Source organism: Peromyscus californicus, unplaced genomic scaffold (genome assembly GCF_007827085.1).
Source record: "Peromyscus californicus insignis strain IS unplaced genomic scaffold, ASM782708v3 Scaffold_7__1_contigs__length_154581171, whole genome shotgun sequence".
Taxonomy (NCBI): domain Eukaryota; kingdom Metazoa; phylum Chordata; class Mammalia; order Rodentia; family Cricetidae; genus Peromyscus; species Peromyscus californicus.
In genome coordinates this window covers 130892345-130919374 of record NW_026294595.1, presented here as the reverse complement: position 1 = coordinate 130919374, position 27030 = coordinate 130892345, and the positions used below count along the sequence as shown (strand labels likewise).

Genomic DNA, 27030 nt, shown 5'->3' with positions numbered 1-27030 from the left:
GAGGGGAGGCGGGAGCAGATGGACCTAAGAATGGAGGGCCTGGGACAGTGGTGAGTCCTCCTCAGTCTCTCAGGGTCCACTGACAACTAGGTTGTGCCTTAAAATGGGCCTGGGCCTGGGGCTGTCATCAGTTAAGCCTTCTTCCCTGAGGCAGCTCCAGTGCTGATTCCCAGTTGTCCTGGGGTGGGGGTGGGGGGTGGGGGATTGGAACATCTGTGACCTAGAGTTGCTAGCCCTCACTCATCAAGAAGCAAAAGAAAAGCCGGGTGGTGGTGGTGCACACCTTTAATCCCAGAAGAGGCCGGTGAATCTCTGAGTTCGAGGCCAGCCTGGTCTATAGAGTGAGTTCCAGGACAGCCAGGGCTACACAGAGAAACCCTGTCTCAAATAACAAACAACAGAAACAAAACAAAAAAGCAATAGGGGTGAGCAAGTGCCTGCCTCCTACCACCTTTGAAAAGTTGCCCGGCCCCATCCAGAACCCTGGAACACACAAAGCATTCTGTCAACTGGAACTGCCTCTCCACGCTTTGAAGGAAACGGATGGGTTCTGAAGAACAGTGTCCCAACAGAGTCCCAGCATTGCCACCTACAAGCCAAATGGCCATTCCTCCTCTTGCCAAGTCCCTAGGCCATGTGTAGTATCTTCATGGAGGACTCTCTTGACTCAGAGGAGGAATCGATCACTCCGGGATTTGGGAAGGGTTTTCCACCCCAGAACAAAGCCAAGCAGGGTGGCCCACACCTGTAATATGAACCTGGGAGGTGGAGGCTGCAGGATGAGGCGTTCAAAACCACCGTGGCCTCCCAGAAAGTTCAAGGCCAACCCAGGCTACCTAAGACTGCGTCTCAAAAGAACAAACAGGAGGGCTGGAGAGCTCTAGGTGCTACTCTAGAGAAGCTGGGTTTGATCCTAGTACCCATATGGTAGCTCATAAGTCTCTGCAAGTCTAGTTTCAGGGGAGCCAAGGCACCTCTGGCACCTCTGGGCACCAGGCATACATACAGACAAAACAATCACACACATAAAGTTAAAAAACAAAATGTAAATTAAAAAACACTGACTACAAAAAGAGTCCAAACAGCAGAGTTTCTCAGGAAGCATGTCACAAGCCAGGAAAGCCAAACCAGACATCAAGACCCACAACACGTCCAGACTCTGCTCTCCACAATCCCTCCAGCCAGCCACCGGAAGGCCTATAGTTCCCCACATGCTGGTTCCTGTCTCTCTGCTTCCTCCACATAGCCGGCCCCCTTGCCCATTCTCTCTCCCTCATACACTCCTTAAACTGTCTCTTCTCCACTTGCATTGCCCGAGGTTACCCCAGTACCAACTGCTCCTGGCACTGCCTCCCACTGGCTCCATTGCCCACCTCACTTGTATTTTCAACCCTGGTCTCCTGCCTGCGAGCTGTTCGCCTCTTTCCTAACCTAATGTCCTGCAGGAGCCTCCTCGAAGTCTCAGCTCCTGGCCCCGGTGTACACAGGGGTAGGATGCTGGCCACCTACTACTGCAACTTTTCTTCTTTTACTCCCAGCATGCCTTGCAAGCTTAGGCCACTCTAAAGCCCAATCCTGTTTGAGGCCCTTCACTTGCTTTCTCCTTTGCACCCATGGTTACCTCTTTTTCCTGGCTAGTTTTATGTCAACTTGACACCAGCTGGAATTGTCTGAAAGAAGGGAACCTCAATTGAGAAAAAAATGCCTCCATAAGATCCAGCAGTAGGGCATTTTCTTAGTGATTGGTGGGGGAGGGTCCAGCCAATTGTGGGCTGGTGGTCCTGGGTTCTATAAGAAAGAGGGCTGAGCAAGCCATGAGGAGCACGCCAGTAAGCAGCACCCTCCATGGCCTCTACATCAGCTCCTGCCTCCAGGATCCTGCCCTCACTGCTTTTGATGATGAAATGTTATATGGAATATAGTGAAATAAACCCTTTCCTCCCCAAGTTGCTTTTGGTCATGGTGTTTCATCACAGCAATAGTAACCCAACTAAGACACTCTTTTTTTTTTTTTGGAAGGCCTTTTCTGATTGGACTGCTGCTGAATGAAAGCTCCCAGCTTGCTCCAACTGAGCACAGTAAATGGCACTTCTCTGCTCAGTTCTGCCTGCATTGCCTCTCCAACATTACCCAGACCCTAGGAGGCATACACCAACATCAACCTGTTTACCGATGAAGAAACCAACCCAGAGTCATGGAAGAACCCAGCAGAGGCCACACAGGCCATTTGGGGGAGAGAAATAAATCTAAGTATTAAACTCTCAAGCCACCCTATCATCTGCCCCCCAAGAACACGGCAGTAGCTAATGAAATCAGAAAACACAGCATGTGTCCCGCTGAATTTTCCTCCTAGGCTGCCAAAGCCACATGAGCCAAGGGTCTAGCCTATTCCTCTCTAGGTTTGCCTTTATCCAGCCCACACCACAGTACAGCATGGACCCTCTAAATAAAGAGTGGTTGCAGCCAGGCTTTCAAGAGAGCTGTGCAGGTACCTTCATGGCCATGATCTACCTTCCTTCCTTCCTTCCTTCCTTCCTTCCTTCCTCCCTTCCTTCAGATTTATATCTTTTTAGCTGGTCAGTAGTGGCGCAAATTTTTAATCCCAGCACTTAGGAGGTAGAGGCTGAGTTCAAGGCTACAGAGCAAGTGCTGGTCTACAGATCAAGTTCCAAGACAGCCAGGGCTATGCAGAAAAACCTTGACTAAAAAACAAAGAAGAAACCAACAAAAAGATTTATCTCTTTTTATTTCACATGCATAAATAAGTATATTTTGCCGGCATGTATGTCCTGGTGCCCACAGAGGTCAGAAGAAGACATTGGAATCCTGGAACTGGAGTTACAGACAGTTGTGAGCTGCCATATGGATGATGGGAACTGAACCCAGGTCCTCTGGAAGAGCAGCAAGCACTCTTAACTTCTGAGCCATCTCTCCAGCCTCATCAGCAATGATTTCTGGGCACTGTCCTTCAGATAATCTAAACCACAGCTGGGCATGGGGGACCACAAGGAGCCAACAACCAGCTCAGCTTTCCAATTTCAGTTGCTGTGCGCCCTCACCCCATGCACGAGTGGGTATTAACTTACGTCCATGTTAATTCCCTCTAAAGCCACATTTACCAAGCACCTACCAAGAGTGATGCTGTAGGCCCAGGCACCCACCAGCATTCTGCCACTCCCTCCATCAAAACTTCACCAACTGCCCCTCTTGTGTTGTGCAGTGCAGAATTAATAACAGACATGAACTATTAAAAAAAACCAAATACCCACAAATTGTGATGAGCAAGGGATTGAGATGTGGAGATAAGCTGGGCATAGCTTATTCTGTAACCCCAAATTTGGGCAGAAAGATCATGAATTCGAGGCTAAACCTGAGTTACATAGCAAGATCTTATCAAAAGTTGGACAGGGCCGAGAAAGTTAGCAGTTGTGGGATAAATGGTATGGGGGAATTAAATAGATGGAGCTATAAAAGGTAAGGAGCCAAAGCTATAAAGAGCCAGAAGAAGCAAGCAGGTGTGGTGGTGCACACCTTTAATGCCAGCACTCCAGAGGCAGAGACAGGCCAATCTCTAAGTTCAAGGCCAGTCTGGTCTATAGAGTGAGTTCCAGGACAGCCAGGGCTACATAGAGAAACCCTGTCTCAAAAAACAAAGAGCTAGAGGAAGAACTCTAAGCGAAGGGAACAACCTATATAAAGGTCCTGAGGTGAGAATCTGCTAAATGAACAAAGACGTCTGTGGCCCAATTAAGTGACCAATGGGGAGATACATGGGGAGGAGAAGTGGGCAAGGCTCCCTTTCCTCAGGGCCTTCATGGGGAGTTTAGATTTTTTTTTTTTTTCCAAGACAGGGTTTCTCTGTGAAGCCCTGGTTGTCCTGGAATTCACGCTGTAGACCAGGTCAGCCACAAACTTAGAGATCTGCTTGCCTCTGCCTCCCAAGTGCTGGGATTAAAGGCGTGCACCACCAGGCCCAGTTGGGAAGTTTATATTTTATTCTAAGAACCAAAGAGACGGTGAAGTGGCTCGTGTGTTATCAATCTCCCTCCAGCTGCCACACAGACAGGAGTCAGTATGCAATGTATGCAAAGTAACCGGTAAGGGGCTGGCACAGAGTAGCCGCTGGGTAAACACGAGTTCCTGGTTCCTCCTCTCTACCAGCCTTCTCATCCCAGGCCGGGAACATCCTCTTCTAATTCCTATTCCTTCTTCCAACCTATCTGTTGTCAAAACCCAAATTTCCTGAGGACAGGAGAGGCCATCTCCACATTCTTGTTAGACCGGTCCAGTGAGGGGGTCTGGTGTACTTCAGCCACACTGTGGGGCTGCAGCAGGGACAGGCTGTTTCTCCCTCCCCCTGAACTGGCTGCTGGATTGACTGCAGATCAGGAGGGAGAGGAACCAGCAAGCGGAGGAGCTTCCCTCTACCTTCTCAGTCTCTCTCTCTGGCACCCATGGAGATGCTCAAAAAGCCTGGCTCTTGGTAATCATGAGCTGGGTAAGTGGGAAGGGGAGGGGCCTAGGGAAAGCTCCTCCCACCCCCGCACTCACAACTGCTCTCCTGTTCTGAGAGGACCACAGTACAGAAAGAAGCTATTTCCTGAAGACATTAGCGACTCACTGGGACGTCAGCTGATCCTGTCAACATCTGCTGGAAGCAACCGAGAGATGAAGTCTTTGTTTTCCCGTTTGGAACCTAGTAGGACCGTCAAGATTCCCCAGTTTGTCCAAGAACAGAGAGGAATAGCAGAGCTCTAGTTAGGACAGAGTTAAGAGTACGAGTGGAGAGCACCAAGCCCCACGACAGAGACCGATGGCTAAGAAAGGGCTAGACTTACCCACAGTGACAGCCTGAGGAAGTCTCCAGCCCAGCTAGAAAGGGTAGCTGAGGGGAGGTTGGGATTCGGGGGTGGGGGTCAAGGGCAGGGCAGCACTGCTTCCTCTGGCCTGGCCTGCCCCAGCTCCAGCCCTCCCATTGCTCAGGGGTGTGGTGAAACCTGCCCAACCAGTCCAGGTGCCAGGGCGGAATGGCAGAGCCCAGAGCTGTAAGTGCAGGAAAGGCAGCCGACAGCAGGGGTCTGGGACCCAAAGAACTCAAAGAGGCTCCTCCCGACCCGCCGGCCCAGGCTAGAGGTCTGCACTGCCTGGGGTCAGGGGAGATGCTCCCTCCTGAGTCTTCTGTCACTGGAATGCTGTGCGTCAGGACTAACCAGGACCGTCCCCCGTGTCCCTCCCCTCCTGCTCGGACAGTCAACCTTCTGTCTAGCTGTGTCACTTGAGCAAGAAACCAGAGGCCTATCTGAGAAATCAGACAGAAGGTAGAGAAGCGTAAAATAACAGAATCGCCCTCAGATCCTGTGGGACCAAGAGCACCCTCTAGACAGGAAAGACTGTTAAAAGGCTGGGATTCTGTAAGCATGTGACACATGGGCCACTTAAGTGTCTCACAGATGCAAGGGACTATCTCCTATCTCAACCCAAACCCTCATATGGACAATGGTGAGAAGAGACCAGAGACAAGCAGATTAGCCTAAGGTCACACAGCAAGACCATGCCAGAGATGGGGAGCACTGCATAAGACTGACTTCCCAGAACACACACACCAGCCTCCACAGGAGAGGCATCTTCCCAAATTCAAAATCACACCTCACACCAAGGAACCAAGAGACCCCTTTCTTACTATCCCCCAGGAGCTCCTCCAGAGCCTGGTAGAAAGCTCTAGTCCTTTTACCAACTAGGTACTGCCAGTCCCTGAGGGCTGCTATACAAAAATACCACCAACAGCTGGCTTTGTTCCTCACACTTCCAAAGGCTAGAATGTCTAAGATCAAGGTGGTAGCAGATGTCGTGTCTGGTAAGGACTCCACTTTCTGGTACATAGCTGGTACCTTCCAGCATGTCCCCACATGACAGAAGGACAAGCCGGCTCTCCAGGATCTTTCATAAGAGCAGGCACGCCATTCACAAGGGAGGAGCCTTCATCCCCAAAGGCCCCACCCTAAAACTAGCACCCAGAGCTATGTGCCAGCACTTGAATCCCGGGGACATAAATACAGCACGTGTTTACTCAGAGCATTGGTTTTCTGCACTCCAGCACACAGGCCACTGGTGTGTGCTAAGAGCTCAGAGAACGTGCTACTTAAAGCAGAGTTCGGTGAAGGAGGGAGTCGGAAACACGGTCCTTTTCTAGGCACAGGCACCAGGGTTGGGGTGGGGCAACAGAAAACAGACAAGAAAAGGGAAATCTGAATCTCGGGGTTGACGGCTGTCTGGCCATGGAACAGAGATACTATAGGTTGAGAACTCCTGAAGTCCTGGGCCCAAAGGCTGGGAGACAGTTGTCCCAACCACAATGAACATAGGGACTTCAGGTCTGTATGCTTCTGTTACCTGATGCTCACTCACTCTCCAACATTCACAAAGTAAAAATCAGGGTAAAAATCACCCCACCCTAGAGGCAGGTCCCCCAGCACCTCGACAGGAGTTTTCAAAGTGGGGAGACCCAAGCTGAAACCACGAGGGACCGCTTGCCTGATAAACATCAGCACAAAGGAGATGCCACCACCTCCCGTCTCCCTTAACGCCTCTTCCGAAGGGCATGTACAGTGACGGATGGCTGCATGATCTGTGAACTGCAAAGTGCCAGACACACGAAATTACCAACAAGAACACAATCAGCACTGGCCTTGCTGGCTGTACCAGATCCCAATATCTAAATATCAACCATCATCACAGTTTCAACTACACAGTAGTATGAATTACCTACTGAGCGACAGTAGTAAGCAAAGTGGCCTGTGTTCTCACTGAAGTGGGGACTATTACTGACTCCATTTCACAGATGGTCAAATCAAGGCATGGAGGAAAACAAAAAAAAAAAAAAAATCTCACGGAAACTCACAGTAGCGAGGTCTCCACTCAGGCCTGAGTCTGGACAGAGACAGGTTCAACTGTAATCCACTGCTGAAGCAACCCCAGTGGCATGGCATGTCCCTGAACTAATGTGGTCGCCTCACTGACTCCAACAGTACTACAAGAGGACACAACTGTGTCTCAAGTAGCTGGGACCATGAGTGAGACAGTCCACTGCCCACCAGACCAGCCATGTGGCCATGTTTTCCTTCGAGGCCCGGTGAACTATTATCCTCCTGGACAGTAGTTGTCTTGCTCTCCCCAGTCCTCGGTACCCATGTGGGTACCCACAGCCCCCAAGTGCACCTCCCAGCACCAACCACTCTATTGCAGCTGTTTGTCAAGGTCTCTAGACTACCGGAAGACAGAGACAGTTGTTCATGATAAATGGCACATCCCCAGTGGTTGTGCAAATCGTAGAAAAAGTATTCAGTCAAGCCTTAGTGAAGCAAAGGTTAAATGTCGGGGGGGGGGGGGGAATCTATGCCAACTCTATAAAACTCAAATTCAATTGCTCAAGATGAGCCATTTCATCTTCCCGGGCCTCTATTTCTTTACCTGTTAAATGGGGACTATTCTTCTTGGCCTACTTCTTCTAAAGGCTGCTGTGAGGAGCAAACATCAGTGCTTTATAAGATGTGATGTTCATTATGCATTTATTCAACATATCTGCTGAGCCCTAATGTGTGGGGTATACTCTAATCCAGACTATTCTTTTTGTTTGTTTGTTTTGTTTTTAGAGACAGGGTTTCTCTGCGTAGTTTTGGTGCCTGTCCTGGATCTCGCTCTGTAGACCAGGCTGGCCTCGAACTCACAGAGATCCGCCAGGCTCTGCCTCCAGAGTGCTGGGATTAAAGGTGTGCACCACAACTGCCCAGTCCAGACTATTCTTTAAAAAAAAATTATGTTTATTATATATGTACACTGTGTGCATGCCTGGTGCCCACAGAGGCCAGAAGGCGGCACTTCATTCCCTGGAATGGAGTTACAGATGGTTGTGAGTCACCATGTGGGTACTGGAAACTAACCAGGGTCCCACACAAGAACAGCAGTGCTCTTAAGTGCTGAGCCCTCTCTCCAACACCCCCAGTGTTGGGTTATGAGAGAGAAAGAGAGGCCATTCACCTGCCATGAAGCTTATCACTTTAACGCATAGAACTTGAAGGTTTTCAGTGTATTTATGGAGCTGCACAACCATCACCAATAGTCCCAGGATCCCAGTTGGGCTTACAGAAGTCCCCATTGCTCTCAGAAGCCCAAATCTCTAGTTTTGGTTCATACCAGGTGCCCCTTATCTGGAAAACCCCAAAGAGCTCCTTGGAATTTCTCTGGGACCGAAGTGGAGCACACAGTGAACACTGGATGCACACTGTCTTAGAGAGTACACTTGCTGTGTTGGGCTCCCCTGGGGGAAAGCCCACTCCCATCAGCCCAGGCCCAGCCTCTTCCCAGCCTTTCTAGCTACACTAAGGTAGCAACTGTGCCAAGCCTAGCCTCAGTTTCCCCATCTACTACTTGGATAGCAGGCTGTAACCCTGTTTCTAGCATCTCACAGAAGGAACCCCCAACCCATCAAATGGTCACTCTCGTTCAGTTTGTCAGAAGGAAGCCCAGATTGTTACATTGGCTAAGAAGGGCAAAGCAGTGGACTGGAGATGGAGCTACGGTACCTGAAAATACAAGAGGCCTTATGCTGCGGCTCTCAAGAAGTCTGGGCATGCCGGGCGGTGGTGGCGCACGCCTTTAATCCCAGCACTCGGGAGGCAGAGCCAGGCGGATCTCTGTGAGTTCGAGGCCAGCCTGGTCTACAGAGTGAGTTCCAGGAAAGGCGCAAAGCTACACAAAGAAACCCTGTCTCGAAAAACCAAAAAAAAAAAAAAAAAAAAAAAAGAAGTCTGGGCAACTCTGGACTGGAGGCATGATGCTCACATACCCACGTGCGTGAGTTCTCTCTCTCTCTCTCTCTCTCTCTCACACACACACACACACACACACACACTGGCCTGGGTCAAGGAGGGAGTACTTGAATGGGTAGGAGCTGAGAGAACATCCCCAAAACTCCCCATATTGGCCAGCACCAGGCAATGGGAAGAAAGAGCTGGACTCCTGTGCATGGAAACCCAGCCCTACTATGCCAATCTGTGTCCTTGGAGAAGTCATTTACCTTCTCTGAGCCTCAGTTAGCCCACCCACAAAAAGGGACAACAAGGGTTGGGGATATGACTCGGTGGGTAGACTGCTTGCTTGACATATGGAAAGACCCAGACTCAATCCCCAGCACGACATAAACCAGGTGTGGCAGTGCCTGCCTGAAATCCCAGCTGGAAGATCAGAAGTTCAAGGTCATCCTAAGCTCTGTGGTGCATTCAAGGACAGCCTGGGCTACCCATGAGACCCTGCCTCTAAACAGAACAAAAAACCTCCTTTCCTATCCTGTACTTCAGGATTACGGAGGAAAATCAGAGGGAGAGAGAGAGAGAGAGAGAGAGAGAGAGAGAGAGAGAGAGAGAGAGAGAGAGAGGGAGAGAGAGAGAGAGAGAGGCGGGGCTGAAATCCTTCTGTGGGAAATTCTGATCTTAATGGGAGCTGGAGAAGCATCAGAGAAACTTCAAGAGCCCAGAGACATGGAGTCACCGAAGGAATGCTGGGTATCTGAGCTTTATCTGGGGAACATTCCCGAGCCGGGTCCGGCCCCCAAACAGTCCCTCCGGCTGCAGACAGGAGTGAATCAAGGGATGTGTTGGTACTGCAGGGGAGCGGGGCTGGGGAGCAGTGGGTGCAGCTGGAGTCAGGAGGACCATGAAAGGCAGGGGAAGGAAGGGCAGGCTTCCTCACTGAGTCCCCCATGAGTCTGTCCCTCCCTCACAAGACAAGGACACAGCTACCGTCTGTGTGACAAAGCCCTGTCCTTGCTTTCCTTAGAACTTCAGGGTCCTCGCCCATAAAAAGGGGGAAATAATGACCCAACACACTTTAAGTTCCACCCGTAAGTATGACTGTCACTACAGCAAATTCATTCCTCTGTTCTCCTCGATCCCAGAGACAGGTTAGGGACCAAGCCCAGGCCGCTAGGGGTATTGTTCACCTGTCTATCCAGTATGACTAACAGGGAGAGAGGCCTCTTCAAGGGTCAGTGCTACCTGCTTCGGTCTGTAGTCCAGAGTGGGGCTAGGGAGCCCTCTCTCCAGCAAGGCTACCAGAAGCCACCCTGCCCCTCAGAGATCTGAACCCCGGGCACAAACCATCCCCCACCAGCAGGAGTGAAGGAAGGCTGATTCTCAAAACTACTAGAGAGCATGCCCTGGGGGTCCACCATCCAGATGGGGCTGGCCTCCTCCTATCTGGGAGGAGGGGAAGTATACTGAGTACCTCTCTCGCACTCCTGACTAAAACAAAACGGGAGGAAGAGGCACTTTGGGTGGGGGCTGAGAACACAGCTGGCCACCGTCTTTGCCTGTAGCTCTCCAGTCCTGGGGAAACCTATGGCCCCTGTTTCCCCTTCCCCTGCTGCTGCTCAGGCATTCCCCTCTCGTGGAGAGCCCTTCCTGAATCAAACATTCAGATCCCAGCTCCGTTCAGCGGGATCTAAGGCCCCCTCCTTCCCTCTTCCCTCTGAACTCCCATGGTGCTTTGCCCGTCTTTCTCAATGGCAATTTGCCACAGCTGCACACCTTCAGCCCGCTCTGGAGGACACGGGGATGACAGTCGTTGTAGCAAAGGCTCTGAAGCCCAGAAGACAGGAACTTAAAACAACAGCGTGTGGGTTCTCAGCCCTGTGACCCTGGGTCAGCCACTCTCCTCTCTGAGCGCGTTACCGCCGGCAAATGGGGCGCTAACAGCAGCTCCTCTCCCGACCGGCTGGTGTAATTTAATGAGATAATATGTGCTGTGGGATGTTCTGTATGGCAAATGTGTTGCTGATTGGTCAATAAATAAAACACTGATTGGCCATTGGCTAGGCAGGAAGTGTAGGCAGGACAAGGAGGAGAATAAAGCTGGGAAGTGGAAGGCTGAGTCAGAGAGACGCTGCCAGCCGCCACGATGAGAAACAGCATGTGAAGATGCCGGTAAGCCACGAGCCATGTGGCAAGGTATAGATTAATAGAAATGGATTAATTTAAGCTGTAAGAACAGTTAGCAAGAAGCCTGCCACGGCCATACAGTTTGTAACCAACATAAGTCTCTGTGTTTACTTGGTCGGGTCTGAGCTGCTATGGGACTGGCGGGTGAGAGAGATTTGTCCTGACTGTGGGCCAGGCAGGAAAACTCTACATACAAGTATGTCCAGTGCAGAACCTTGGAGAAGGCAAAGTCTATTGACGCAGCCTTGGTTCGGGAGACTTTTTAGGCAAGTTCGTGGATGGTTTTTCTTCACTTCTGAAACACCCGGTCCGAGCTGCATGCTGGACAGACAGATCTGCATGGAGACAGACCGTGGGCCTCAGCAGGAAGTCAGAACAGTACAGCTTGGGTCTGGGTTGCCTCGGCAGGTCGTGAACTGTGCCACTAAGCATGTAAGCAGACGCACGGTGGCCACTTGACCTACTAAGCAGAATGATGGAAGGGCGGGCTCTGAAGCCAGGCTCCATGGGCCTGAATCCCAGTGTGTGGACTTAGCTGCGCCTCTGCTTCCGTACTACGATGGGGTGACGGCAGTACTCACCCAAGGACTGTCGTGAGGAGAACGCACACCAGGCAGTGGGGACTGAAAGCACACCAGGTGATAGCACATCTCTATCGCCAAGGCTGCATTATCGGGCCTTTGCTTCCTTCAAGGCTTTCTGATGGACATATTCCCTCATTTAATTACACCAGTCGATCAGTAGAGGAGTACCATCATTGCCCCGTTTGCTATCAGTAATAAGCCCGGAGAAGAGACCGGCTGGCCCAGAGTCCCATGCAGAGGATAATGCAGTCATTAAGCTATTGTTATCACTGTTGACGTTCTATACCCAACATGGAAGAGGGGCATTTGTGCCCCCTGAAGGCTATCAACTGTTCATTCTCCTAGAACGAGGACTCCACAAAAACACTAGTGTGGTCCAGGGATGGCTGTGCGGCAGTCACCATGACCTGGGGTGACCTCACCCCTCCATTAGGCACATGGGCAGGAACCTGACCTATGGCAAGCAACTCAGACTATCCCTGTCTCACAAGGATGGGACCAATCAAGAGTCCTTCTCTTGACAGACAAATCCTAGAAGAAAAACAGTCCTTTCTTTATGTTCAGACAACTAAACTGAGGCAGAGGCCAGCTCAGAGGGAAGAGACAAGCGGTAGTGGGAGAAAGACAGTGGGTTATGGCGAGTTAGCCTGATGCTCCCTTCATCCTTCAGTCCTACGATCTGTCCCAGGCCAACCTGGGGCAAGATCGGGTCTGTGCTGCCAATGTGGGGACAGCCCCTGTGCATTAGGGCCCCGCCTCTCCCATCTGGGAACAACTTCAACAGGTCTAATACGCTCATCCACATTCTGTGCAATGCGGAGCTGAGGCCCAGAGGGGAAAAGGAACAGGGTCAAGGCGTCAGAGAAATAATAACCTGTGGGCCAGTGGCCTCCACTGCAGCAGGCCGCCTATGAAAATCAACTCCCTCTCACATTCCCTGGCTCCCCCAGTAAACAGATGGTGGCTAATACCTACACTCTCTTCTTTCTCCACCCTGAGTCCTGCAGCCGCTTCTGAACCTGGCTCCTGGGAGAGCTTGGAGAGTGTGAAGAATAAATGCTTGAACCTTGAGCAGATGATCTCTGCCTCCTCTTACTGTGCCCCCACCTCCCTGTGCACACAGGAGCTTGCCCAAATGTCAGGAAACTGCTGGGCAGGCCCCCTCCTGGGGACTCCTAATCCACCTCCCCTGTCCTGGCTGCCCTCTGGTTGTGGACAGAGAATTCCTTGTTCCTAGTGCTTCCTGCCCAGAGATCTCCGTGGGGCCCCGAGTGCTGGCAGGAAGGAACCAAATCGCTCCTCTCACATGAAGCTAAAGCCACCCCTGCCCCCACTACTCAGGGATAACACACTCCAGCTCTGTTAGCCATTCACTCTACCTGACCCAGCCAGGCTCAACACCACCGCCAGCCCTGCCCCCACAGACCCTGCGCGCGCGTGCGTGCGTGCGTGCGTGCGTGCGTGCGTGTGTGTGTGTGCGTGCGTGTGTGTGTGTGTGAGTGTGTGCAGAAACTCAGAATCACAGAGAGATTATCTTTCTGTGGTCAGCCCTGCATATCAGCATCTGTGCTCTTTTGTGTGCACACACACACACATACACACACACACCTATATCAAACTAAACTAGAAGGTTCTAGAATAACATTACAGCCCCAGTAGTCCTGCCTAACTAACAACCCCACAGTGACATCTGCATGTGACTTTGCAGTTTCTCAATCAGTGTAGGTCACTAGCTCTTGCTCTCTCTGTGACCTCACTCCACTGTCAGCCAGTCAGTAGTCTTTTTGTTTTCTCTTTTCCAATTGTTTATTTATTTTCTTTATCTTCTTGTGTAGCCTGTGTTGGCCTGGAACCTTCCCTCAGCCGCCTTCATGGAGGATTACAGGCATGTGCCACCGCGCCTAGCTGAGGCAATGGTTTTCAAAGTGCCTAGTCCAAAGCCAAAGAGAGGTCTGTGGCACGGCCTGTCCTGAGGACTTAGCCAGATAGAGTCTCTAGCCTTACCTCACCTTCAGGAGGGGCTACAACTCACTTAGCTTTCTTATATGTTGAGATTCTTTGAGGTTCATTTCCAACAAATATTTCCCTAAAACACCTGTCTCAAAAAAAAAAAGGGAAGAAAGAAAGAAAGAAAAGAAAATTTTCCTGCTAGGAAGTTCAACAAATCTCATTCATTCCTGACCCTAGGTTCCCCAACATCTGCCTGGACCATGGATACATAATTCTAGGACCAACGGAGCAGGAGGCCCCACTGTGCTCAGTGGCAAAGCTGAGCAGAACCGCCCTCTGACTAGTCTAATCTACATCCAGGAGTGACTGAGCAAGAGAAAGCATGGGCCAGTGCCCTCAGATCCAGCTCGATCCAGCTTCCAGTGTGCTGTCTCCATGCTGGGTAAGCGGCACAGGCAGTGTGTCAACAGTGTGCTTAGTGAAGGAACACTTCAGCCTCTCCTTCCACAGGGACAGCCTTGGCACTGTCCCCTGAGGCCTAGACAAACCCTCATGCTGCCTCAACAGTAACAGAACAATCTAAAACCTCTGGGCCCAACCTCAGCTGAAGCAGGAGACAACCTCTGCGGCACTCACCCCTCCTCTGCACACTGGCTCCCTGGGGAAGACGTCCTCAGTCTGGCACCTGGAATGAGAAGAGAGTGTTAGCCCCTTGGCATGTGAGGCTGGCACAGGAGGGTTCAAGGAACCTGTTAAACAGAAAGGCCAGAGAGCCTCACAGAGCCAGAGGGCAGGTGGGAAGTCTGCGGAGCCGGGGAGACTACCGCGAGGGTGAGCCTTCATTCTAAGGCCAGCGGGAAGCCACAGGCTGGAGAAGGGACTGGAAGGAAGTCCAAAGTGACACTGGGAGAATCAGTGAGGAAGACGGAGCCTAGGCTGAGCAGCCATAGAGGAGAAAACGTGGATGGACTCAAGGACACTTGAAGGTGGGGTCCATGGCCCTCACAGTGCACAGGGTAGAAGCAGAGGAGGAACAGCAGGGCTCCTCTCCTTGGGGCTTTCCTTCATGTCACCAGTGGTTTCCAGCACCCAGGGAAAAGCACACCCATCGCTGTCTCCACCTGACTGTTCTGCCTCAGTCTCCCCATCATACAATGTGTTTGGGCTTAGGCATCTCTTATCTAACACAGGCGCTCTGCTCTGGTATAACTCCGTCATGGAGGTTTTAAGCCCCTTTGCTTCTTCTTTGAGTTCCATGGCAGGCCTGGCCTGGATTACAGTGGGCAGCGTAGTTGAGGACTGGAGTCCTCATGCACTCAAAAGCATCCATCTCCACGTTTTCCTCCATGTCATCAGGAACACACGATCAGGTGAACAGGAGGGAACTATACAGTGGCTTGTGAACTTGGGCTTTGGAGTCACAGGCCTGGCTTGTTCTGTGGTCTGGGCAAGTCACCTCCCTCCTGATCTAGAGAAGGTGTGAGCTGCAGCGTCAGCTTCTAGAACCAACAGAAGGTCAGAGGAGATGATCCTATGGAGAGGTCCACCCGTCAGAGAGGACAGGACTTTGTATATACATGAAAATCCTGAGCTCCAGGGGAGTGGATTGACACACCAAAGGCCACAGTAGAGAGTGGCAGAGCTAAGACACTCCCCCCCCACACACACACTAGCCACTAGGCTGCACGACCCAGGTGGTGGGGGTGGGGGGATGGTGGGGGGGGCTGTTTCTTTTCCTTCCTCCTCCTCCTCCTCTTCTTCTTCTCCTTCTTCCTCCTCTTCCTCCTCCTCTTCCTCCTTCTCTGTCTCCTTCTTCTTCAAGTTAGTTATCTCTCTATGTAGCCCTGGCTAGCCTGGCACTCACTCTGTAGACCAGGCTGGCCTTGAACTCACAGAGATCCACCTGCCTCTGTCTCCCCAGTACTAAGACTAAAGGTGTGTCCCATAGCATGGAGCTTGGACCCAGGTTCTTAACTTCTAGTTTGTCTGTACACTATTTGGTTTTCTGAGACAGGGTTTCTCCATGTAGCCCTGGCTGTCCTAGAACTCACTCTGTGAACCAGGCTGGCCTTGAACTCACAGAGATCTGCCTGCCTCTGCCCCCCGAGTGCTGAGATCAAAGATGTGCACCTCCACCACCAAGCTGTCTGCACACTACTTTGACAGCTGCTCTTTGGACAAGGAAAGGGAGGCTAAAAATCCCAAAGGACCTGCCTAAGGTCACAGGGCAACTTCGGGAGAGGACTTTGACCAGACCTCCTTGGTGAGAAAGCCTGCGGACTCCCTGTGCTACCCAGAAAGTAGATGGCTACAGAGTAGCTCTGCTTTCGAGACTTGGAATGGGAAGGGATGACATCAGGCAGCAAGGCTGTGTGTGCTGCATGCCATGCACCCCAGAGCACCCGCATTCGCCCCAGGGCACCTGCATGTGCAACTACCTTAAGAGGAAAAGAGAAGGAGCCGGTGAACAAAAGCCTCTTTCTCAGGAGCCCTGCCTCGGGACTAGACAGGAGAGGAGGTCACAGTCCGGCCAGGGGTGAGCAGAGGGCGGGATCTACATAACAGAAGCACCAACTGGCCACCATCTCTATGTGATCCCAGACTGGCTTCCCGCACCTCCACCCCCAGAACAACACAGCTATCCTGAACAGTGTCAGGACTCTTTCAGAGCCAGGAGAGGTGATACAAGCCCGTAGTTACAACGTTCAGAAGGCAAAGGCAAGAAGATCACTTCAAGTTCAAGACCAGCCCCTTCTACATAGTAGAGTCCAGGACAGCCAAGGCTATAAAATGAAACCCTGGCTGGGGGTGGGGGGTGGGCCTGAGAGAGAGAGAGAGAGACAAAGAAAGAGAGAGAGAGAGAAAGAGAGAGAGAGAGAGAAAGAGAGAGAGAGAGGGTGGCATCTGCGGAACAACACCATAGACTATCCTCTGGCCTCCAAATGCATGCAAACACATGAGTATGCACACATACATACACACCAAAAACAAACAAAAAGACACTATGCTGGTTTGGTTGGCTTTTTGATGACTTGATACAAGCTAGGGTCATCTGGGAAGAGAGAATGTCAATTAAGGAATTGTCTCCATCATAATTAGCCTGTAGGCAAATCTGGCGGGAATTTGTTTGATTAATGTTTGATGTGGGAGGACCTAAACCACTGTGGGCGGTGCCACCCATGGGCAGGTGGTCCTGGGTTGTATAAGAAAGCAGGCTAAGCAAGCCAGGAAGCAGTGTTCCTGCATGGTTTCTGCTTCAGTTCCTGCCTGGAGTTTCTACCCTGACTTCACTCATGGATGGACTGTGACCTGGGATGTGTGCGCCAAATAAACCCTTTCCTCCCCAAGTTGCTTTTGGTCCTTGTTTTTATTACTGCAATAGAAAGCAAAGCAGGCCAGCCCTCTTCTGTCACAGGAGATGAATGATACCACTCCTCGGCTGCCCCTGTCTCCTCTAACAACCTAAAGGAAAGAGGCCCTCCTAACGCTGGCCCCAACATCACTAAACAGGGTCGGGAAGTCCCACACTTACGCTTTGTTTATGTAGGTAGGAAATTTTCCTTGGAAAGGCCTCTACTTCCTCATCTGCAAAATGGGGACTTATCTTTGCCTGATCGCTGGTATAAAAGGAGATCCAAGGAGGTTCCCCGCAGGTAAGCCATTTTATGGAGGTACCACAGAAAGCATCCCCAGTTCTCCATGCCAGCTCTGGTCCGTTCCTCACCCCAGCAGCGGAGGCAGCGGTGGCAGCGACATCCTCCCAATCAGCAGCAACAGCAGCCACTGCCCATCCGAATCGTGCGCCGGGCACTATGCTGGCTCCTCCCTGGGATGATCTCTCCAGTGCCATTGGTCTCACTGACAGACGTAATGTAAAGTACCCAACGTCACACAGAGCAAGCGGCATGGCCAAAATGAGTAGCAGTGTTACCCTGGAGGCTACGGGATCATCCACGGTGACATTTCACCAAGAGGCATTCGTCTAGGGTTGAGGTTGAGGCAAGGAATATCAGGCCTGCTGTCTCCCCAGAGCGCCTCAGATAATTAGTCTTTACGGGGCCTTGTATTGTTATTCGAATGTGTCCAATTCGACACTGGTTATAACAACATCGTCCAGTAGAAATATGACCTAAAGTCAGCACAGTGACAGGTGCCTGCCATCACAGCCACTGAGGAGCCTGAGGCAGGAGGAGCGATAATGCTGGATAGTTTTATGTCAACTTGACACAAACTAAAGTTATCTGAGAGGAGGGAACCTCAATTAAGGAAGTGTCTCTACAGCAGGACATGGTGGTGCACGCCTTTAATCCCAGCCCTCTGGAGGCAGAGTAGAGGGATCTCAAAGTTCCAGGCCAGCCTGGTCTACAAAGCTAGTTCTAGGACAGCCAAGGCTGTTAACACAGAGAAAACCTGTCTTGAAAAACCAAAAAATAAATAAATCCCTCTGTAAGATCATGCTGTAGACAGGCCTGTAGAGCATTTTCTTGATTAATGATTGATGTGGGAGGGCCCAGCCCATTGTGGATGGTGTCATCCCTGGGCTGGTGGTCCTGGGTTCTGTAAGAAATCAGGCTGAGCAAGCCATAGAGAGCAAGCCAGTAAGCAGCACCCCTCCATGGCCTCTGTACCAGCTCCTGCCTCCAGGTTCCTTTCCTGTTTGAGTTCCTATCCTGACGTCCTTCAGTGATGAACAGTGATGTGGAAATTTAAGCCAAATAACCCCTTGCCTCCCTAACTTGCTTTTTTGCTCATGGAGTATCATCACAGCAATGGAAACCCTAACTAAGATAAAAGACACATAAATTAAAAGTAAAATGCAAGCTATATATGAAATATAAAAAAATGACTTAACCACATTTTAAGAAAGGATAAAGGAATGGGTTAAATTCGTTTATACAATCCCTTCAACCTAATATGTAGATTTCAACATGTAATTAATGTATGCTATTTAAATATCTTTTTTTTTTTTTTTTTTGAGCTAAGGATCCAACCCAGGGCCTTGTGCTTGATAGGCAAGCGCTCTACCACTGAGCTAAATCCCCAACCCCATGCTAAGTCTTCTTTTTTTTTTTTTTTTTTTTTTTTTTTTTTTTTTTTCCTCCCCTTTTTATTTACACGGCAGCACTCCACCGTCCCATGCTAAGTCTTCTAAACCCTGTGTTTATTTTCAAATATTTAGCTTTCAAAATTGAAAAAAAAAATACATTCACAAATCTAACTTCACAAACATTCATAGAAGTTTGTCTACAACTAAATGGAATATTGCTTTAAATGTCCAATTGATTAAAATGAAATAATTCACAGAATTTAAAATTCAGTTCCTTGGCCTCACTAGCCACATTTGGAATGCTCAGTCGCCACTCTGTTGGAGCTGGCACCCTACAGCAGGTCCTTGGGGTGTAAGGAGGTGACCCCCTCGGGTCCGGCCCAGCGCTAAGCTTCAGAGGCACAGCCATGTTTTTTTTGTTTTTTGTTTTTGTTTTTTCAAGACAGGGTTTCTCTGTGTAGCTTTGCGCCTTTCCTGGATCTCGCTCTGTAGACCAGGCTGGCCTCGAACTCACAGAGATCCGCCTGGCTCTGCCTCCCGAGTGCTGGGACTAAAGGCATGCGCCACCACCGCCCAGCTGTGAGGCACAGCCATGTTGAAACCCCTTGCTGAGTCCAGTATTAACATCCCCTCCGGAGTCCGTTATATTCACAATGTTGGTGACAGAGGGACCAGGGTTCAGAGGATGACAATGTAGCTCAGAGAGTGGCCCATTTGCCTAAGGTCACCAGCTTTGACCGGGCCTGCTGACCTAGAAGTTTGAGCTGAGCTGTCCCTAAAATTTGGCAGGGGCCTGCTCCAGGCTCTGCTTCGAGAGAAGAAATAAGCCTTTGCCCTATTGTCAAGGAGGCCTGCCCCTGAAGTGTAAGGCGAGGAAGGGCCCCGAACAAGAAACCCCAGTGATGAGGCTTGTGGGGAGTTGAGCAGGTAAAAGGCACAGCAGCGTTCAGTGGAGCCCTGTGGACTCCATAGTACCGAGGGTTTGGGCCACTGCCACGGCTTCTTGTCTCTCCTCACCAATGCCCAGCAGCTGGCAAGGCTAGCACAGTACACTGACTTCCTGTATGCTGGGTGGGTCTCCTGAGCTAGCACCCTCGAATCTCCCAGCCTTCCCAAGAGCGCTCGAGCAGAGGCCATGGAGCAGGGCCAGGACTCATACTTATGTCCCAGGCTCACCTCTGTGACAGCAGGAGGAAGGGTCCACGTGGCAGGCTGCCCCCCTGGGAAGGAGAGGGCCCCTGGAGACAGATCTCACAGTAGGAAAGGGGTAGCAGGCCCGGGCCAGAAAAACCTGGGTGGCTCCACCCCTCTCTTGGGGAACAGGACAGCACAGCCCCCTCCAGCCAGCCCAGCAGGGTGAAACTCGGCAGCCATTAGGTTTAACAATTAACTCTGATTGGCTTTCAGTTCAGCAGAAGGTAAATCCAGCAAAAAAAAAAAAAAAGTCCTACCCGAAGGTAAGGGGACTAAGAGGCCTGGAGGCTGAGAAGAGAGAGGAGGGCTGTCTCTGTTAGTGTGGCCTGAGTTCCCTCCTCAAAGTCAGAGGCAATGCCTGATGCATAGTAGGTGGTTAATCAATAAATATTTTTATTTTTTTTTATTTTTTTTTATTTTTTTTTTTTTTGGTTTTTCGAGACAGGGTTTCTCTGTGTAGCTTTGCGCCTTTCCTGGGACTCACTTGGTAGCCCAGGCTGGCCTCGAACTCACAGAGATCCGCCTGGCTCTGCCTCCCGAGTGCTGGGATTAAAGGCGTGCGCCACCACCGCCCGGCAATAAATATTTTTAATAAGCAAATAAAGAGTAGAATAAACCAGGCCTGGCTAGGTGGGCAGACTGACAGATGGGGTCAGGAAGGATTGTCTCAGACTGGGTACTACTTGACCCTTTCGACATCACGAAACCTAGGACAACAACCACAGAGGGCATGCCAGGAAGTCTCCAGCCTTGAAGGCCACTCCTGATCTAGTCTTCCTACCGTGACCTTGGGAGCCCCGATTTCTAAGTAGCACAGGTGAGATCCCACCACGGCACGGGCTGGACAGGGCCGGGCCCACAGTGGTAGCCAGCTCTGCTGTCCTCCCCATTCTCTGGCTGCTTGGCAACAGCCTCCTCGGCTAAGACCACCCTCTGACTTCCCCCACATCTCAACACGCCTCCAGCTCCCACCTACCCAGCCCTTTCTCCTTTTCCGGAAGGAAGGACTGGAACGGTGAAGGCTCCAGCCCGCGCACATCCCACTCACCTGGATCCCACACCCCTGGCAACAGATGGCTGCCAACCTGACACTGGATTAGCATTTCCAATCCTTGGATTCCCTGGCACCCACCTCACCCTTCTCCTAAATCCTAACACAGACCTAGATCCACAGCCCACCACAGGCTCAGGGGCCAGTTCCCACAAGGCTCTCGGGCAGTGGGCCTCTGTTCCCATCTGTCTAATGGGGGAAGGTGGGATGTTGGGTGGGTAGATCTTTTCTTCTGCCCGCTTTCTGATCTTTAGAAATCCTGACATTTCTGGGGTCACTGTGCACTTTAAATTCAGACAGACCAGCGTTCAAATCCTGACCTTGGCCAGATACATAGACAGTCCTGCAAAGTCCTAGAACTAAAGATCACTTCAAGGCATCCTTAGCACCAGCCTGCATAGAGAAGAACTAAGTATCTAAGGCCACTTCTGCTGAGCAACCTTCACTGGCTTCCCATGACCTCCAACAAAAACTCCCCTCCCAGCCCCACCCCCCCCACCCCCACCCCCTGCTCTCAGTAGTGGCATCGAGATCCATCAGTCCTGCAAATTATTATTCTTGGCAAAAAGAAGCTCGCCACTCCCCCTCCTCCTCCTGAGCCCCTCCACATGGAGACTCTGGGACTGTGTTTCCACTCTGCTCTTTCCTGCATATAAACACACCCCCACCCTCCACCCCCATGCTGCACAGGAAGCTCCTGCCTCCAGACTCCTATGACTCTCCTACTTCATGCCCTTCCAGCCTAGCGGCACCTCTGTTCCCTGCAACCCAGTCTGCCACTCACCCAGCCACGTCTCTGCTGGGCTCAAGCTCCTGTGCTAGGGTCTCGCCGGCCCTAAGTGACCTAAGACCCTGAAGACCTCAGAACTTCTGTAAAGACTTCACTCTGGCCTTGAGAAAATCCTTTATTTGCTGAAACAATGATCATTAATTTAAAAATAATGGATTATATGTGTGTATTGGTCATGTATTCTCCACAGTGCTTTCCAGGCACTTTACACAGAGCCCCAGTTATTTCTCCAACATATCTGTCAGGTCTACCTCTTTGGTTTAGTTTGCTGGTTTTGTTTTGGTTGGCAGGGGGGCGGGGTTGAGACGGTATTTCTATATAGCCCATGTTGACTTCAAATTCACAATCCTCCTGCCTCAGTCTTCCTAGTGCTGGAATTACAGGCGTGTACTCACACACCTAGCCTTATCCCTTTGTTTTAACCTGAGAAAATGGAGAGGAAGCGAGAGGAAGTGATTTGACCAAAGTCACACAGCCAGCCAATGGCAGCATGGGGGGCAGAATTTAAGTCCTTAGCTACTGCCCTGCTTGGCCTTTCTCCAGCCCACAAATAAAGGAGGAGCTATGTGAGAAGTGCGGCCTGCCAGTGACTGATGTGGGCCAGCCTAGCTCAAGGCTGGAGGCAGCTCTCTGCCAATAAAACTTTTAGGCCTGGATTAAGCACCTGCTCTGTACACAGCCCCATGGGGGGGTGAGGGTGGGGAGTGAAGGATGAGACATGAGACTCCCCAGCAGAAAAGAGACCAGACATCTATCAGTAAAGCTGAGGGCGGGCAGAACTTGTCCCCAGAAGGGAATAGATAAGGCCCTATGGGAACGTAGAGGAGGGAACGAGAATCTGGTGGGGAGGCGGAGGAGGGCTAGCGAAGGCTTTGTGGGCTAGAGGCTGGCATGGGAGCAAAAACTTGAAAAAGGTGTACAGGATTCTAACAGGGATTTGGAAGGGCAAAGCTGGCGTTCTTGGCAAGGGGAACAGAGGAGCAAGGACAAAGAACGACATGGGTGAGTGCTGGGCGTGCCCCGTGAGCCTCTCAGCTTGGCACTGGTCTGGGTATCCAGACAGACCCGCAGAGAAACCACCTTGAACTTCCCCAGACTCACAGGCACCTGCTGCACTTCTGGTGAGTGGGAATAGTGGAACCGAGCGAGCGAGCAGGGACCTGAGGGCCCAGGCATGTGGTGTGACCTGTGGGAGAGGACAGGAGGAACCTGAATCCAGGCTCTCAGGAGATGCATGCTGAGGACAGGTCACCAGAGGAGGTGACACAGAGGCACAAAAGGAAAAGACAGACTGGACAACAGGAGACATGACTTCCAGAACGCCAGATCAAGGCTGCAAGGAACCTTGACATTATCCTGTTCGACCCCTGCTTTGCATGGGAAACCTGAAGTTCAGACTAAGGAAGGGACTGATCCACAGTCACTTGGCACCCTCCCAGCAAAACTAGCGAGCAGCGTACCCAAGATACTAGCTAGAAAACAATCTCTCTACACGGCCCCACGATTAGCTAGCTCCCTGTTGGCCCTTCTCTAGAACTTAGTTCTAACTCCATAAAAGTCCTGAAGCTAAGCATGGTGGTTCACACCTGTTATCCTGTGGGGGGTTGGGTGGGTAGATCTTTTCTTCTGCCCGTTTTCTGATCTTTAGAGATCCTGACATTTCTGGGGTCACTGTGCACTTTAAATTCAGACAGACCAGCCTTCAAATCCTGACCTTGGCCAGGTACATAGACAGCCCTGCAAAGTCCTAGAACCAAAGATCACTTCAGGGCATCCTTAGCACCAGCCTGCACAGAGAAGAACTAAGTATCCAAGGCCACTTCTGCTGAGCAACCTTCACTGGCCTCCCATGACCTCCAACAAAACTCCCCTCCCACCACCGGGCTGGTGGCACATGCCTTTAATCCCAGCACTCGGGAGGCAGAGGTAGGCGGATCTCTGTGAGTTCCAGGCCAGCCTGGGCTACAGATCGAGAATCAGGACAGGCACCAACTACACAGAGAAACCCTGTCTTGAAAAGACAAAAACAAAAACAAAAACAAAACAAAAAAACAACTCCCCTCCCAGTCTCACTTCCCAAACCTCCACCCCCCACCCCCTGCTCTCAGTAGTGGCATCAAGATCCATCAGTCTTGCAAATTATTCTTGGAAAAAAGAAGTTTAGCCTTGGCTAAGAGTAAGAACCTGTCTTAAAAACAAATAGGAGCTGGAGAGATGGCTCAGTGGTTAAGAGTAGTGGTTGCTCTTCCAGAGGACCCAGGTTCAATTCCCAGCACCCACATGACAGCTCACAACTACCTGTGACTCCAGGGGATGTAAAACCAATATACATAAAATAAAAGTTAAATAAAATTAAAAATAAAAAACAAACAAATAACAACAACAATAAAAATACTGAAGAGGTGTCAGGTGCTAGGCATGGTGCATATCTTTAATGGGAGGCAGAGGCAGGCAGATCTCTCTGAGTTCAAGGACAGCCAGGGCTACACAGAGAAATCCCATCTCAAAAAAACAAAAACCTAAAGAGGCAATCCTAAACTTTCAGGAGCCACACAAAAATTTAGAGAATGCACATAGATCCTCCCTCCCTGGGACAGTGAACAATTTCAATGTGCCTGCTGCTTCATAAGTTCACAGATATCTCTGATGTGAGTCCTGGAAGGGGGCTAAACCAGCCCTCCTGCATGGTTTTAGCAAGAACAATGTCTAAAATCCCTGGTATTTGGGGACCCTAGAACTTGGGGCATGAGACTGTCCCTTGAGTGATTATACATATTCAGTTTCTGCCCCCTTGCCTGTGGAGAGGCCTTTGTGGCTAGAAATTGTAAAGCTCCTTGGTCAAGGTCTCAGGCAAGCAGGTTGGTGGCTGAGCTGGACCACCAGCTTACAGTCAATGGGCAAGGGTGGGGGTGGGGACCCGGCATAAGACCATAGCCGCCTAGTATCTAAGGTGACAGACACTGTGAGGTCCGCAGCCTGTGTGGGGGTCTGCACTTGGAATAGGGGGCAGCCCAGACAGCTCTGCCCCAGCACTCTACCCTCCCTCTCTAGTAAAGGGGACCCTGGGCCTCCTGGCTCTGGCCTCTGCTTCCCTGACCACTTTCTGCAGAGTTCCAGCCATCACTAAGCCAGCCAGGGGATCCTTAAGTGCCCAAGGCCCTTCTGAGCAGACCATGACTATGGTTTGCAGAAAATAAGTTGCTTTAACTGGAAGACTCAACATCGTCGATGAGAAATTAAGGTGGTTAGTGGAAAATAACTAGGAAAAAAAAGCAAAGGAAACCAGGTATGGTGGCCCAGGCCTTTAATCCCAGCGCTCAGGAGGCAGAGGCTGGAGGATCTCTGTGAGTTTGATGCCAGCCTACACAGCAAGTTCCAGTACAAACAAAGCTACATAGTGAGACCCTGTCTCAAAAATAAATAGATAAGTAATAGGTAAAATCAAAAGGCTTTCAAACCTTTCCTGTCGTCTTCCTCTGATGCCATATCTCTCCCAAAGATGGGCAGCTGCCCAGAACAAGGTGGACTCAGAGCCATGGCCAGCCCTGGGGCCTGGCGTCCCTGACACTGTGGCAAAGCATAGGCTTGGAGGCAGAGGTCCTGTCTTGAGGTCCCTGTGCTCAGAATGAAGAATTTGCTCATAGAATTTGAACAAACGTCTGCATCTCTGTGGACCCCTAAATGATCTCACAGGTCCTAAGCAAGACTCAAAAGTACCTGTGGCCTTTGGACAGACCAAGGTTTAAATCCCAGCCTGGGCATGCTATTTAGCCTCTTCTGACATGACAGGATTGCAGTCTGGGTCTCTGGGTAGTGGTGGCAAGAATTAAAAGTCAGAAGTCCCAGGAAGCGCTCAGCACAGCACCGGATGCGAAGAAGAAACCCGTGACAGCAGTGATTCCTAAGCCTCTGACAACCCCGGCTTTCTATTTCAGTTAGCCCCAAATCAGTCACCTGAAGAGGCTCTGCAGACTTTATCTTTAGACCCATAACCCAAGAGAAGGCGGAGAGGAAGGAGAGAGGCGAATGGAGGGAGTGAGAGGAAACCAGAAGAGGAAGGAGGAAAGGGGACAAGTGAAACTGAGTGCCCCAGCTTGGGGAAAAGGAAGATGGTTTACTGGAAACTACCAAGATAGGGTAAGTCCTCTCCGCCATCCCTTTCCTGAGCCTTCCCAAGGCAAGGATCACTAGAACCCAGCCCACAGGGAAGCACAGGCTATCAATGGGGTATCACTGGTTACCTCCGGGTGCTGACTCTCCACACTGCTTGCCCATGGAAGCCTCGTCCCCTCCCGCTGGAGCACACAGAGTGGCCACTGCCAGGCTGGTAATAAAACAACCTGCCAGGTCAGCCACACAGGGACTGCTACTTACTCCGGCCCCAACGACCTCATTCTTCCTTCCTTCCTTCCTTCCTTCCTTCCTTCCTTCCTTCCTTCCTTCCTTCCTTCCTTCCTTCCTTTTTTAAAGGTTTATCTGTATGAGTATATGCTCGCATGTATCTACACACACCATGTGTGTGCCTGGTGGCCAATGAGGGTGTTGGATTCCTAGAAACTGGAGTTACAGTTAGGAGCCACCACGAGGGTGCTGGGAACCGAACCTGGGTCCTCTGCAAGTCCTGAAAGCATTCTCAGCACTGAGCCATCTCTCCAGCCCCTGGGGCCTCTCTCTTAGGCTGATCATCCCAACTGAATCCTCATCTTTGTCTAGGACTTGTCCAGAGCCCTCTCTAGGCATCTACATGTCTTAAACTGCTTCTGGAATGGAAGTTGAACTGGGGAAAATAGACGGTCAGGAGCCACAGATAAGGTATTCCAATTGCCACTGATGGCTGTGGGCTGTCACTTCCATCTGAGCCTAGCTTTCCCTCCCAGGCTAATAAAGGGAGCCACAGGAATCATGTCCATGGTTTCCCCAACGCTGAGCCTTCATGCAAAGCCTCCATGTAAGGGGGAAGAGGCCCTCCCTGGGAGAAAAGTGGGCTGGGTTGGGCTCTGTTGAGGTGCAGCAAATGTGGCAATGGCCAAGGGTTATTACAATGATGAAGGTTATAATTAAAAATCACAACAACAAACCCTTCAGCAATTCGCAAAGAGCTTTCTCATTATCTCCTGGGGTTTGGAATCTGGCAGGATTGGTCTAGATTCTAGACCAAAATGATTCTTCACATCTGAAAATGTAGCAATGTTAAGTATCTTCTCAGCTACTCAGGGCAGAGAAAGGGGAGCCCCAGAGGAAGTAATAATTGAGTACCTACTGTGTACCACCCCAGTGAATGTGCTCGTAACTTCATCCTGACCAGTCTTACCACTATAACACTATTGTAGGAACTGTTGTCCCCATTTCAGAGATGAGAAAACTAAGACTGAGAAAATGTAACTGACCCACCCTAAGGCTCATGGCCACTCTGTTCAGAGCCT

The 27030-nt window shown here is 50.8% G+C and overlaps 1 protein-coding gene across 2 annotated transcripts in view; it reads right to left on the bottom strand.

The window, feature by feature from the left end:
- Window positions 1-27030, bottom strand: part of Epb41l1 (erythrocyte membrane protein band 4.1 like 1) — a 132394-nt gene that overhangs the window by 99914 nt on the left and 5450 nt on the right. For both annotated transcript variants that reach the window (XM_052722678.1, XM_052722680.1), the window contains exon 2: window positions 14162-14210. The gene's annotated coding sequence lies outside the window, so the exon portion shown is untranslated. The remainder of the gene's footprint in view (window positions 1-14161; window positions 14211-27030) is intronic.